The sequence below is a fragment of the Equus quagga genome, chromosome 13 (genome assembly GCF_021613505.1).
Source record: "Equus quagga isolate Etosha38 chromosome 13, UCLA_HA_Equagga_1.0, whole genome shotgun sequence".
Lineage (NCBI taxonomy): Eukaryota > Metazoa > Chordata > Mammalia > Perissodactyla > Equidae > Equus > Equus quagga.
The window spans coordinates 9861970-9877621 of NC_060279.1; the positions used below are offsets into that span (position 1 = coordinate 9861970).

Genomic DNA, 15652 nt, shown 5'->3' on the forward strand with positions numbered 1-15652 from the left:
ATGTGCTAGATGCTAAAAGAAATAGAGGCCTTTTTTTTTTTGAACTTACTTTCCATGCTGTTGTTACTTTGCTTTTTTATTTTTATTTTGAGAAATTTCAAACGTACAAAAACAGGGCAAATGATATAAATATTTCTATGACCTTCTACCAGCTTCAGCAATTGTCTGCCAATCTAGTTTTTTCTGTGCCCACCCCAGATTGTATGAAGCAAATCTCAGACATCGTATCATTTAATTTGTAACTATTTCACTATGTATTGCTAAAAGACAAGGACTCCCTCATAAAGATACCACCATCCTCACATTCTCAAAAATATCAACAATAATTTCTTAATATGATTGACTGTCTAGTCAGTGTTCTTGTTTTCCCTAAATGGGAAATTTGGTGAAGAGGTCTCTAACATTTTATTTTACTCTGTATTCTTTTAAAAGTTACCTCATTATATCATAAACCCTTGGAAGTTCTTTATAATGTCAAGAGTGTGTGCTGGTTAGTTATCCAGTGAAAGAAATCGTCAGTGCTCTTATCATATTCCTTGAGAGGCAAAGTCCTCATCAGGCTGTGGGGTACTAGATGGCTATTTGAATTTTAGGAACTTTGAGTTTACTCATCTTGGATATTCATTCATTTGTTCATTTATTCAGCAAGTATTTACCTGTCTGCTATATACCAGGCATTCTTCTAGGTGCTTAGGTTACGTCAATGAAGAAAACAAAGATCCTTGCCTTTGAGGATGCTGCATCCTATTAGGAGAGACAGAAAATAAAGAGTAAATATAATAAAAAAGTAAATTAGATTGTGTGTTAGAAAATAAGTGTTCTTGGAAAAAAGATTAAGTAGAGCAGGATAAAGAGGGATTGGAAGTTGTTGGTGAGGAAGCAGTATTAAATAAGGTAATTGGAGTAGGTTTCTCAAGAGGCTGAAATTTCAGTAAAGATATGAACAGGGGACTAAAAGTGTTATTAGCCAAGCAGCTACCCGGGAGAAGAGTGTTTTGTTTTGGAACAGCCAGAGCAAGTGTTCCAGGGTTGTTTGAGAGAAAGAAAGGAGATCATTTTAGATGGAGTTTAGTCAGCAAGGGGGAGGATTGTAGGAAATAAGTCACAGAGGTAAGGTAAGATGGGGTGAGGGAAGTAGTAAGGAGGGGTAAGTTTGTAGTATAGGCGTTTAATGGCTTTGAAGGTCATTTGGCTTTTGTTGTGAGTGAAATAGGGGAGCTGTTGGAGGGTTTGATCAGACGACTGACAAGAGCTAAATTAAAAGAATCATTCTGACTGCATTTGCAAATAGACCGTAGGGGAGCAAGTAAAGAAGCAAGGAGACTAGTTAGGAGGCTTTTAGAATAATCTAGGTAAGAGATGATGGTGGCTGGGACTGGGTAGTGGCAGTGGAGGTGGTAAGAAATGGATGATTTCTGGATATAATTTTTTTTTAAAGATTGGCACCTGAGCTAACATCTGTTGCCGATCTTCTTTTTTTTCTTCTCCCCAAAGCCCCCCAGTACATAGTTGTATATTCTAGTTGTAGGTCCTTCTGGTTGTGCTGTGTGGGATGCCACCTCAGCGTGGCTTGATGAGCAGCGCCATGTCTGTGCTCAGGATCTGAACTGGTGAAAACTCGGGCTGCCAAAGTGGAGTGTGCAAACTTGACTGCTCAGCCACGGGGCCAGCCCCTCTGGATAGAATTTCAAGGTAGAGCCACAGAAATTTGCTGACATTGGAGGTGTAAGGTGAGAGAGAAGGAGAGAGTGAGTCTGAGAAAGGAGAGAAAGAGAGGAGTAGCATGACTAATATTTTTGACCAGAGTAACTGATGGAATTGCCCTCAACCGAGATGGGAAAGTATACAGGAAGGAGCTGTGGGGTTAAGGTAGGTAGGTTAGGGAAAGACTGGAGGTATGATATTTGAATGTGTTGAGTTTGAAATGTCTCTTAGATATCCAGTTGGAGAAGACTACCTTATAACTATGCCTATCAAATAATAAGTGTGCAACATCAGCGACAACAGTGAATGCTTATTAAAAAAAATTTAACTGAATTCTGTGTGAGTAGCATTAGAAACCTTGTGGCTCTAATAGTCCAATCTCTGCCCTCAGTAAGACAGCAAGTCTGTTGTGGCTTGTGGCCTGAGATTCAAAGATATGACAAATAGCAAGATGGACATCAACATGCAGATTTAGGAACATGAGAAACTGTCAAATATTGGGTTCCAGATAGTTTGCGTTTTTATCACACTTTTCCTGTTTAAAACATCAGAAAGCATTTAAAACACCCTTTAGGTGGGATATTCAATAGAAATGGTTATGAGGCCATTGAATAATTTGCTCTTCTCATCATATAAAATATGTTTGGATTTTGTTTCCTTTGTGAGAGTAAAAACTTGTAAAGTAGAAAAACTTAGTACTAGAACAATTTTTACTTTGAATTATTTTACCATTGAACAGTGACTCACTTTCTAGTTTATAGTTTTAACTCAGCAAGACCTTCTCCTTTGCTTTTGTAGACACATGACATTATATAATTTCAGAAACTACTTCTGGAATTTTAGGTGTATGGCATAATATTTCCTAAATATTAGGTTCTTCAGATTATTCTTGATGCTTTTATTTTTGCTTTTGTTTATTTTTGTGAAACAAATTTGGAAGTCCTTTTTTAGGATTTCAAAACTTTTTTTCACATTTCTTAACTTTCCTCATAAGCATCCTGCCGAATCATTTTACTGGAAAGATTAGGGAGTAGTCTTAAACAAAGTCTCTTCTTTGTGTAAATTCTACCAAATCAAGGAAAAATGCCTTTTTCTTGAATTAAAAATTTGAGGGATTTTCATGAATTCTAAATTTTTTATATGGATCACTAATTTTGTAGAACTGGGCAGATATAAATGCATACAAACATACATGTACACTGTATGCCAAGAAGCTTTGACTGCTGTATATTTAAATTTCTTCTGATGAGCTAAAAGGTGTTAAGTCAGGCATATCTTGGAAATACTCATGTTCCAATAAACCCGGAAGGCTCTGCGCTTCAAAGACAGAAGTCGGATGTTTGCTTGGAGGCCTTAATAGGAAAATAAAAATAAATAATTAAGAAATAATTTGATTCTTTTCTTTAGTTGTATTGTTGCTGTACCTTCTTGGGCGATGATTGAGGCTCCCCTGACTGCTGATCTTGTGTCGATCAAGTAATTGAAGAGGGTAATCTCAGTACTTTCCCTTAGCTTCAGGAACCATGTCCGGTTGCCAGGTTCATGAAGTTCTGGTTACTACCTTACTATCTGCTGCCTACTACCTTACTCCCTCTCTATGCTGGACGTAACAAATTGGTAATTACCATTTCCTCTGTTAACTTAGTGCCAGTCAGTAGGAGATACGCAGTAAACATTAATTCACTCCTTTTCCCTCTTAATTCTGCTGCATGTTGTATTTTAGGTGTACTTTCATAGAGTGTATTGTGTGAGGGCAGAAGAGACAATTGACTGGAATCAAAATGTTTGTATTAGTGTAATAATTACCATACCTTGGAAAGGTAATATGCTAGTAAATAGATTTCTCAACTGAGGATTTCTAGATTCTACTTGTGGCTCTGTAACTGTTTAGAGAAATTATTTCTTTGTGCCTCAGCTTTTTAATCGTAGTTCTATTTTCACTTCATATACAGATATAATTCATAAAATAAATGATGCGTAGAATTTTTAGAGATTAGAGATCTTGGAGATCAGCTGGTCTAATTCCTTATTTTTCTGATAAAGAAACCACCAATGTGTTCATAGAAGTGAGATACCTTGTCTCATGGAGATGTTGGGCCAGAAAGAACTCCAGATTTTTGACTATCTTATGTGCTTTGTGTAGCATCACATAACGTACCAACTATTAGATAGTGACCCAAAGATTACAAGACTTTGGTTTTCTTATACCAGCAGAGGAAGGTGGGGCCACAGTTATGTGGACTCTTTAGTATATTCTGTCATCTGATGGATTTTTTTTACTCTTTACCATATGCCTGTACCTGCTGGGCACAAAGCTGATTATCAGTCTTAAGCCAAGTTTATAGAACTCTGAATTGTATAGCTGACAATTCTTGGTTTTCCAGGCACAAGTGACTATATAATATATATAATTTTATCAACATTACTCTTGAATAGATTGCATATATAATTACAGCAAAAAAACCAAGAGAAAAATATAGAGTTAAAGTCAGTCCTCATTAAAAATTTTCAGTATATTTAGTTTCAAAATAGTTTTCATTTATGTTATTGCCTAGGAGATATTACTGAATAGGCGTTTCTAAACTACAATAGAATGCATGAGTCAATGTTTTACACAACTGTGTATTCCTAGAGTTGAATATTAGTATTACAAGGATAGCCTGTTGAGGTACATTTTAATTCAGTGAAATCTAAATAATAATTATAGAAACCACTGGATTTTTAAGATAATAGTTGAAGAACCGTATCAATATCTCCTCCAAAGATTGATTTGTTAGTGTTACCTTTTTCTGATTTTTATTTAATCTAAAGATAGTATAATAATCCTGAAGAAATTTAAAAAATAGTAGGTCACTGAATTAGCTATTGTTGTGCTAATGATATGTAACAATGCTGAAGTATTTTATGACTTACAGCAAACATTTAATTTTTTAACTCATGATTCTGTGGGTCTCCCAGGGAGACTCTGCTTATGGCTGTGGATTGCATTCAGGTCTTTTTTACATGTTGTATTTTGGGTCCATTGGCTTCCTGGGACATGTTCTTCTCATGATAGATGGCGGAAGCTTAAGAGACCAAGCCAGATAACTCTAGCACACTTAAAGTCTCTCCTCAAGTTTTGTTTATTGATATTCCATTGACCAAAGCAAATTACATGGCTGAGCTCAAAATTATCTGGGCAGGGAAATATTTTGCTTCACTTATTCTAGTGGGAGGTATTACAGAGTCACATGGCAAGGGGCGTAAATGTACAGTTCTGTGATAGGAGAGATGAAAAAATTTGTAATACTCTGATCTACCACAGTCACCTATAAATTTCACCATCCTAATATAAATTTTTAAATAAAATTGTTTTCCTGTATTGAATTCTATTTTTATGACATAGGAATATTATGTAGCAACAATCATAAAGTGTCTACCATTTAAAATTCCTCTTGGGGCCAGCCTGGTGGCGTGGTGGTTAAGCTCACATGTTCTGCTTAGGTGGCCTGGGATTCACCAGTTTAGGTCCCAGGTGCGGACCTATGCACCGCTTATCAAGCCATACTGTGGCAGGCATCCCGCATATAAGATGGAGGAAAGATGGGCATGGATGTTAGCTCACAGCCAATCTTCCTCAGCAAAAAGAGGAGGATTGGTGGCAGATGTTAGCTCAGGGCTAATTGTCCTCAAAAAAAAAAATTCTTCTTTGTCCTATGGTAGCTTACTATTTTGCTTATAAAACATTCTTCTATTGCCTTTTAAACCATCCTTTGTTAGTAACACTTGTATTTTCCCTCTTTTCCTGTAATTATTTCAAGTAAGTATTTTCTCTACTTTTTTCCCCCTTTCTTTCATCACACCCACTATATTGTTTATCTAGGAAATTATTGTCAACTTTTCAGCTTCTCTTTTAGTCCTTCATCTAGATTTCTGTTCTCATATCTACTATATGAAACCATAGGGCCGTCTACAACCTATTAAACTGTATCTTGTATGTCTTTTTGTCAGCATATAATTATATTAGGACCTATTAGGCTTGATGTAACGGAAACTCAATTTAAATTAGCTTATGCAAAAAGAATTTATTGGAAGAGCTATTTGATAGAACCGTGGATTTACTAAGACTGAGATGGGAACAGACAGAGTTAGGCCTCAGGAATGACTCAAAGTGATAGGACTCAATTAAGACTCTCTTGCTTGCCTGTGTTTAGGATTTACTTTTCTCTCTCACTGCATACTGGCCTTCTTTATATGGGAGAAACATGGCCACCAACAGTTCCCAGTTCACATCTTACAAGTTTCTGCTGTAAGAGAGACACTGTCATGATAAACTCTCTGGTAACCAGTCAAGAAATCTTAGGAGTTGGGTTTATTGGTCTAGTTTAGATTCAATGTCCACCTTTGGATCTGTTTGGCCATGGGGTTGAGGTTTCTAAAAAAGCCATGTGATTTGAGTAGAGGGAAGGCTTATTCTCAGGTTAAAAGGTTTGGAGCTTATTTCTGAACAAATAAAAATAGGTGTCCACTAAAGTAATGTGAATTAATAAGGTCCTTTTGTGCCCTTTTGAAGGTAAGGGACATACTTGCATACATACATACATACTAATGTGGCTCTTGCCTGAGAACTAGAATAGTAGATGGGTTGTTTAGTAAACAGAGGTCATGGTTGTTTTTTCCAGGACTGGCTTAGTTCTTCAAAGCACAGAAGAATTATGATTGGTAAATGTTATTCTAAATTATTCATGTCCATTTTCTTGTTGTAAATTAAGAATATTTCCTGTTTCCACTGTTGGAATGAGTCTACTATAGTCATTCTAATTCTCATGCCTACTAGTCCTCCCAGCCTAGCTAATTTTGACTCACACTCATATTTTCAGTTTTCTATTTTAGTTCAAGAGCCTCTTGAAAATGAATAGGTGCAAACACATAATCTAAAAGCAAGAAGCAGGCTAACCACTTTTGGCACAGAAAGAAGTTGGACCATGTGCACCACGATTTTATGCTTTTGAATGTGTCTAGTTATTTTGGGAAGAAGATAGCTTCCAGTTAGACGTTGCTGAATGTTGTTATGCTGTTTCTAGTAGATGTGAAAGTTGTAGTTTGAGGCATCCAAGTGAGGTGTTAATTTAGATATCGTATTGCTCATTTGACAAAAATGATGTGGCGTTAAAGGACGAATTAAAAGCTATTTCACTTGGTAGAATTGCTATAGGTGGGGGGGTTAAGTGTGTGTTTAAGTGATTTAGTTCAATCAAAAGTATTTATTGAGCTACCTTGCATTCAGAGCAGGGGAGAAGGGGATGAATATAAGAGACATACATCAGGGGCCGGCCTCGTGGCCAAGTGGTTAAGTTTGCGCACTCTGCTTCCGTGGCCCAGGGTTTTGCTGGTTCGAATTCTGGGCTCGGACTTGGCACCACTCATCAAGCCATGCTGAGGCGGCATCCCACATGCCACAACTAGAAGGACCCACAACTAAAAATACACAACTGTGTACCAGGGGGCTTTGGGAAGAAAAAGAAAAAATAAAAATCTTAAAAAACAAAAAAGGAACATACATCGAATTTTCTGTAGCACTGATAAGATTTCTGTCCCTTATTCTCATTTAGTTTTAAAATGCCCTAAAAATAAAAATGTTTATGGCTAGACTATCATTCCCAGTATTGTTTTTTGTGTTTTTTTGGTACCTGAATAGACATAAAAATCCTTTGTCAGATTTTACATTCTAATTTTCAGACTTTAATAGAGGAGCCTTTTAAATGCTTTTAAAAGCACTTTTGCTTTCATGTACTGTTCTGTTTTCCGTAGTGAGCTGAAATGGGTGTATTAGTCTTTAGGTCACAGAACAGCGAGCTCCGTATTATTTAAAAGACCCTTGCAAATTTTCCAACTCATATTTCTTTTGATCTGAAATAATAGCAGATTGCCATACTCAGAGAAAGTTACATTTTACTTATCATACTGCTGCATAATAGTAGACTTAGTAAGTTATGTTTTGAATTGACTTGTTGAAATGGAATTCTACACATCACATAAAGTGAGAATCTTAAGAGGAAGTGACTTTAGAATGCATTTGGTCCAACTTCCTATCTGATGCAGGAGTCTGTCCTGCTATATCCAAAATAACTGACTTGTTTATTAAATAGATATTTATTGAGCCCACATTGTGTGTAAGCACTGTTCTGGGAATGTGCTGTTGAATAAAATGAAAATAGACATGGTCCCTGCCCTTGTGCAGATAGTTCAGCTTGTAGTTGAGTGCTCTGTCAGTTGGTCATTTAGTCCCAGCAGGTTATTTTTTGCATCTAAGTAGTACTCAAATTGATAAGAATTGACATCTTAACACTATTGAGTTTTCCAGTCCGTGAACATTGAGTATCTCTCCATTTATTTAGATCTTTAATTTCTTTCATCAATGTTTTGTAGATTTCTACTTACAGATCCTCTATATATCCTGTTAGATTTATACCTAAGTATTTAATTTTTTTGTGCTATTGTAAATGATAATTGCTTTTTAAAAATTTTAACAATTTCAAAATTTCAACTGGAACAAATTCCAGTTCACTGTTTGTAGTAGGAAAGAAATTGACTTTTGTATATTGATGTTGTATCCTGTGACCATCCTATACTCACTTATTCCTTCTAGGAGGTTTTTTTAATAGATTTTTTTGGGATTTTCTATGTAGATAATTAAGCAGTGTGTGAATAAAGGCAGTTTTATTTCTTCCTTTTCAGTCTCTATACTGTTTATTTCTTATGATGTTGAATCAGAGTGGTGAGAGAGGGCATCTTGTGTTGTTCCCAGTCTTAAGGGGAAAGTGTCCAGTCTGACAACTAAGTTATGTTAGCTGTAGGTTTTTTGTAGATACTCTTTATCAAGTTGAGGAGTTCCATCAATTGCTAGTTTACTGAGAGTTTTTATCATGAAAAGGTGTTGAATTTTGTTAAATGCATTTTCTGCATCAATTGACATGATCATAATTTTTCTTTAGCCTATTGATATGTTTGATTACATTGATTAGTTTTTGAATGTTGAGCTAGTCTTGTGTATGTGGGGTATAATTATTTTCATACATTGGTGGATATGATTTTATAACATTTTGTCTATAGTTTTCTTGTAATTGGGTTTTGGTATTAGGCTAGTCCTTGTCTCATAGAATGAATTAGGAAGTGTTTCCTCTCCTGTTTTTTGGAAGACATTGTGGAGAATAGATATTATTTCTTCCTTAAATGATAGAATTCACCAGTGAAGACATCTGTGTCTGGCTTTTTGTTTTTGGAAAGGTTATTGATTATCGTTGGCTAAATTTCTTTAAAAATATAGGGCTATTCAGGTTATCTATTTTTCCTGGGGTGAAATTGATACTTTATGTCTTTTAAGGAACTTGTCTATTTCATTTAAGTCACCAAATTTATGGGCATAGAATTGTTTGCAGTATTCCTCTGTTATCCTTTTAATGTCCAGGGGATTGATAGTGATGACCCTTCTTTCATTTTTGATATTGATAATTTCTGTCTCCTCTTATAGAGGTTTATCAATTTTATTGGTCTTTTCAAAGAACAATCTTTTGGTTTTGATTTTTCTGTATTGTTTTCCTGTTTCAATTTCATTGATTTCTGTTATATTTTTTATGATTTCCTTTTATTTGCTCTTCTTTTTCTAATTTCCTAAGATTCCTAGGGAAGCTTAGGTTATAATTTCAATATTTTCTTCTTTTCTAGTATATGCATTCAGTGCAACAAATTTTCTAAGTACTGCTTTCACTGCATCCCACAACTTTTGATGTTGTGTTTTCATTTTTGTTTAGTTCAAAGTATTTTTAAGTTTCTCTTGAGTCATCTTCTTTGACTCATGGTTATTTAGAAGTGTGTTGTTTAATTTCCAGATATTTGGGAATTTTTCAATTGCCTTTCTGTTACCGATTTCTAGTTTAATTCCATTATGGTTTGAAAACATACTTGTATGATTTTATTTTTAAAAATTTGTCAATGTGTGTTATGTGGCCCAGAATATGGTTTCCCTTGGTGTATATTGCCTGTGAGCTGGAGAAGAAAGTGCATTCTTCTGTTGTTAGAGGGAGTATTTTATAAATGTCAATTAGATCAAGTTGATTGATGCTGCTATTCAGGTCCTTACTAATTTTCTGCCTTCTTCATGTATCAAGCTCAGAGATGGGCTTTGAAGTCTCCAGCCATAATAGTGGATTTGTCTGTTTCTCCTTTCAGTTCTCTCGTTTTTTGCCTCATGTATTTGATGCTCTGTTAGATGTATTCTTATTTAGAATTGTTATGTCTTGGAGAATTGACCCATTTATCATTATATAATGCCCTTCTTCATCTCTGATAAACTTCCTAGTTCTGAAATCTGCTTTGTCTAAAATCAATATAGCTATTCCAGCTTTCTCTTTTCTTTTTTTTTTTGAATGTTAGAAATTTCTTTATTGTTTATTATTAAGCACCAATTTAATATGCAAAAAATTTCAGCTCACTCTTCCACAACACACTCTCTTCTCCTCTACCTAAATTCTTGATAAAGAGCTTTTCAAGTAAAGGCATGCTCTCCTCTCTTCCATGTAAAACTTTATCAAATAAAAGCAAAGGACTATATATATTTATGTGATGTAAAATGCTGCCTCTAGCTTTGAAGACATTGTCTACCCAGGCTCCATTTACTGTGCAGGTCTTGGAAGACTCTTGTTCATGAACTGCCTCTTTACAAAGCAAGTCCACCACTTACTAGGTTTATCATTCTGAGGGTCAAAGACTTTTCCACAAATCTTAGTCTCTTGCATTAGCTGCTGTAAATAGACTCTCAACTCTTCATCTTTCTGTTTGTTTGCAGGTTTGGCATAAATTGCATTAAGTGGAAAACCAGGCTCTCCAAGAATGTAATTCCCAGTGTATACATTTTTCTCTCACCTTGGCTTTTGGAATTGTACTTTTGGAGTTTCTTGAGACACTCAGAAATGTAAAGAGTTATATATATCAAGGTCCTATCAGTTTCATTCTTAATTTCATGGTTTTTGAAGAAGACATTGACCTTGAAGTAATATATAGCTTCATCTACAATATCTGTGTATTTTCTCCTTAGGGACAAGTCCTTCAAACTGACTTAAAATAATTAATAGTGCCGTGTTTCTGGTGAGTTTGTTCTCGGGTTCTATGAGAGAAGCATGGTAAGCTGGCATCTTGGTGGTGCCTGGGTTTCAACCCTGATGAGGAAGGTTGGGTTAGAGTATGGTGCTTCTGGTCTTCCAGCTTTCTTTTGATTAGTGGTATCTTTCTCCATCCTTTTACTTTTGACCTGTCTGAGCCTCTGTATTTAAAGTGCATTTCTTGTATGTAATATGTAGTTTGGTCTTGTTTTCTCATCTACTGTGACAATCTCTGTCTTTTAGTTTTTAGACCATTCGTATTAAAGTGATTATTGATATAGCTGGAGTAAGGTATACCATGTTTCTCTTTTCTATTCATTGCATTTACTTTTTGTTTCCTTTTTTTCCCTTTATTTATTTTCTCAGGTTTTAATTGAGCATTTTATATGATTCCAGTTTAGCTCTTCTAGTGTGTCAATTATACTTAAAATTTCTTTCAATGATTGTTTTAGAGTTTGCAATATATATTTTAACTAATGTAAGTCCACTTTCAAATGCTATAACATGCTTATAACCTATATATGTGTAGTGCCTTAAAATAGGACGTTTCCAATTCCTCTGTCTTCTCCTTTTGCCATTGCTGTTATTCATTTACCATATCTATATACTATAATCACCCAATACATTGCTTTACTAGTATAGCTTTAAACAGATAGTTATCTTTTAGATCATCTCTTCTCCCATATTCTTCTTCTCATTTATGTAGGTACAAGTTTTTGACCCATATAATTTTCCTTCTGCCTGAAGAATTTCTTTTAACATTTTGTTCAGGGCCTGTCTGCTGGCAGTGAATTTCATCAGTTTTGCTTGTCCGAAAAAATCTTTATTTATTTCTCCTTCAGTTTTATTGCTGGATATAGAATTCTAGACTGGTGGTTTTTTCTTTCAACACTTTAAATGTTTATGTTTCAAACGCTCTTTTCTGCTTGTGTGGTTTCTGATAAAAAGTCCACTGTAATTCTTATCTTTGTTTCTCTGTAGGTGAGGTATTTTTCCCCTGTCTTCTTTTAAGATTTTCTCTTTGTTTTTGGTTTTGTGCACTTTGAATGTGATATGCCTCAATGTATTTTTTTTCCCTCACGTATATAGTTTTGGTGTTTTCTGAGTTTCCTGGAACCATGGTTTGGTATTTGTTATTAATTTTGGAAAATCCTTTGATATTATTACTTTAAATATTTCTCATGCTGTGTCCTCTCTTTCTTCTCCTTCTGGAGCTCAAGTTACATATATGTTGCACCTTTTGGTATTACCCCCCAGTTCTTGGATATTTCATTCTGTTTTTTTCATTCTCTGCAGTGTGAATATGCTAAGCCTAGGTGCATTTTTGTTCCGTTTGCATCACTTTTGGTGTTTTCTTAGCTTTCTGGATCTGTGGTTTGGTATCTGTCATTAATTGTGTTAAAGTTCTTGGCTATTATTAATTCAACTATTTCTTTTGCTTTGTTCTTCTCCTTCTTGAATTCCACTTGTATGCATGTTACACCTTTTGGTATTATTCCACAGTTTCTAGATGTCCTGTTCTGGTTTCCCCCCCCCCTTTTTTTTTTGTCTTTGCATAACAATTTGGTAACTTTCTGTTGACCTATCTTCAAGTTGACTGATTCTTTCTTCACTGATGTCATGACTACTGATCAGCTTATTGAAGACATTCTTCATTTCTATTACCATATTTTTGATTTCTGTTCTTTTGATTCTTTCTCAGAGTTTCCATCACTCTTCTTACAGTACCTGTATGTTCTTGCATATTGTCTACTTTTTCCATTAGAGCTCTTAACATAATACTCATTATTATTTTAACTATTTAAATTCCCTGTCTGATAATTCCAGCAACTATATCATGGTTATAGCAGTCTATTTCTGATGATTGCTTAGTCTTTTCAGACTGTGTTTTTTCTTGCCTTTTGTCGTGCCTTGTAATTTTTTTGTTGAAAACTGGACATGTTGTATTGGGTAATAGCAACTGAAGTAAATAATCCTTTAGTGTAAGGAATTCTTCTGAATAAATTTCATTCTTTTAGTGGGTCTTTATCTTGGAGCTTTGATCTTCACAAGCATTTCTCCAGTGGTATAGCCCCCGCCCCCCCCCCCCCCCCCCCCCCGCCCCAGCTCCTTACTTTCTTCCCTGGCGGCAGCATTACCAATCTGTTTCCTTGAATCTCTGATACCTGTTGACTGTGTCACTCCCACCTCCCACCTTAGGTAAGAGGAAGGTTGAAGATGGCTAGAGTGGAAGGAATTCCCTTCCCCTAGCTGAGATAAGGCTCTAGCAGAATTTTTCTCTGAAGAGTAGGACTTTGTTATGGAGAAGATTCTTACTGTATTCCACAATAATTACTTTTTCTCTCCCTCTGCCAGAGCCAGAGAAGATGTTTCTTGGATTTTCACTGTGAAAACCTAGTGGGGTTGTTGGAATAAAGCCAGTGAAAGTGTGGGGCCCCCCAACACTGCAGTCCCCAGGAAGTTCTTACTTTCACACTGTTTCGCACTTAGCCTCCAGGAATTTGTAAAAATTATCATTTGCGTTCCTATCAGTTTATGACTCCACCAGGTTCTGCTTCAGATAAACAGATCTCAGTTGCTGTCTCTCCCTGGATTGCCTTTCTCTCCACATTTGTGGGATGGCAGTTTATCCTGTGACCTCAGTTCTCTGATAGATCAAAGAAAACTATTGGTTTTTAGTTGGTCCACCTTTTTTTGTTGTAAGGAAAGGAGTGGTGACTTCCAGGCTCTTTTGCTGAAACTGTAAGTTGGATTATTTGTCTTTTTATTATTGAATTATAAGAGTTCCTCATGTAATGTGGATATAAGACTCTTATTGGATATATGATTTGCAAGTATTTTTCTCATCCTGTGGATTTTATTTTTACTTTTTTCATGGTATCATTTTCAGCACAAACACTTTAAATTTCAATATAGTCCAGTTTATCCTTTTTTCTTTTTTGCCACTTGTACTTTTGATGTCATATTAGAAACTGTTAATAAACCCAAGGACATGAAGATTTACTCCTATGTTTTCTTCTAAGAGTTTTATAATTTTACATCTTATATTTAGGTCTGTGATCTGTTTTGAATTAAGTTTTGTGTATGATGTGAGGTAGAGGTACAACTTCATTTTTTTGGCATGTGAATATCTCATTATCCCACCACCATTTGTTGAAAAGACTCTTCTTTTCCCATTAAATCTTAGTACTTGCCTGTTGAAATATTTTGAAATATTAACTTTACATTCTCAGTTTTTTGTGTCTGTGTGCAAATTTGATAAGCATCTCATCTCTGTATTGAGGTTCAGAGCAACGTTCAGCCCAATAAGGTAGGATTAGACAACTTCTAAAGGTATCCCTACGTCCCTTCAAGGCAGGGTTTTATGCTCGTAATGAGAGCTGTCTTCATTCTGAGTAGACTGAGAAACACTAGGCTGTGTTCTCTAGAGGTCGCAAAATTACATATGGTAAACTAATAGTTATTTTGTTAACCTGGCAGAATATCTGACATTCTCTTGGCCTAACGAAAACCGTTACTGAAAATGGACATCTTATTTCAATTGAGCAACCGTTAGTATTAACATGCCAATTCAGAGTTAACTATCAGATTAACTATCACTTATCTAAGAAGAATGCTTTGGGGGAAGAGACAGATAAGTATTGATGGAGGAGAGGTATGGAGAAGGTTCAGTGTGCATAGTGACGTTCTGTTGAGGCACATACCAACCCTGGGTCTCAAGGAACAGTTGAAGAGACTTTCAGGAACAGTATAATGTAGTAGTTCAGAGCTTGTACTCTGAAGTCAAACTACATTGTTTGAATCCTGGCTCCATATTTGCTATTTGTGAGAACTTTAGCCTGATTGGTGCTTTTAACAACAGTTTGTTCAACATGTTTATTGAATATTTACTAGGTACTAGTACAGTAGGCATGGGTATTTCCTGGTAAACAAAACAGTTGGGATTGGGCAGAGGGCTTATTTAGATAGCCTTAACATCAAGGGTGGTCTCTGGCTTTTCTGCCTTCCTCCCATATCTCATCTCTTACTACTCTCTCCCGTACTTATTATGATCTAGCTATCATGGCCTCTTTTCTGTTCCTCAGTAAGCCTTTTCTTACATCTGGGCTTTTGTATTTGCTATTGCTGCTACTTGGAGTTCTTTCTCTCTAGTTATTTTCATTGCTTAGTCGTTAAGTGCAAATGTCAGCTGGGTCCATATTGCCTCCTGCCTTCTTCATCACCTTTTGTAGTACTTACTCTGGTATCTGATCCTGATTTGTCTTCTATATTACTTGTCTCTTCCATAAGAATGTTAGCTCTAGGAAGACTGAGACTGCATTGGTTTTACTCATCATTTAGTCTCCAGTTCCCATTGTAGTTTCTAGCATATAGTAGGGACTCATTACATATTTGTTGAATGGATGAATGGAAAGCTTGTACCTGTGGGGATCAGCCATATGAAGGTAGGGGCAAGAACTAAGACCCTGAAGTGAGAAGATACTTGCGGTGATTAAAGACCTGTAATGACACAGGGACAGAGGCAAAGACGCATTGGACCTCCTAAGTCCTGACAAGGAGTTTGAATTTTGTTTGAATTTTAGTGAGAAGATTTTAGTCTAGAGTTTTAATGTAATCCAATTTATTTTCTAAAAGATTTCTTTGGCAGCTCTGTGAAGAGAAGATTAGGGAGAAGACAATGGGACTTCTATAATAGATGAGAGGATTGCTTGGATTAGGTTGGTAGAAATTGACATGGGGAAAAATGGGATAGATGTGGGGTTTATTTTGGAGGTGGGCCTGACATGACTTGCTGATATGAGGAATGAAGA

General features: G+C 35.8%; 1 protein-coding gene and 1 pseudogene across 2 annotated transcripts in view; one reads left to right on the forward strand and one right to left on the reverse strand.

Annotated features, from left to right (window-relative positions):
* The window catches only part of RABGAP1L (RAB GTPase activating protein 1 like), a 666720-nt gene that overhangs the window by 48029 nt on the left and 603039 nt on the right, over positions 1-15652 (forward strand). The window lies entirely within an intron of this gene.
* On the reverse strand, positions 10356-10874 carry LOC124249580 (actin-related protein 2/3 complex subunit 3-like; annotated as a pseudogene).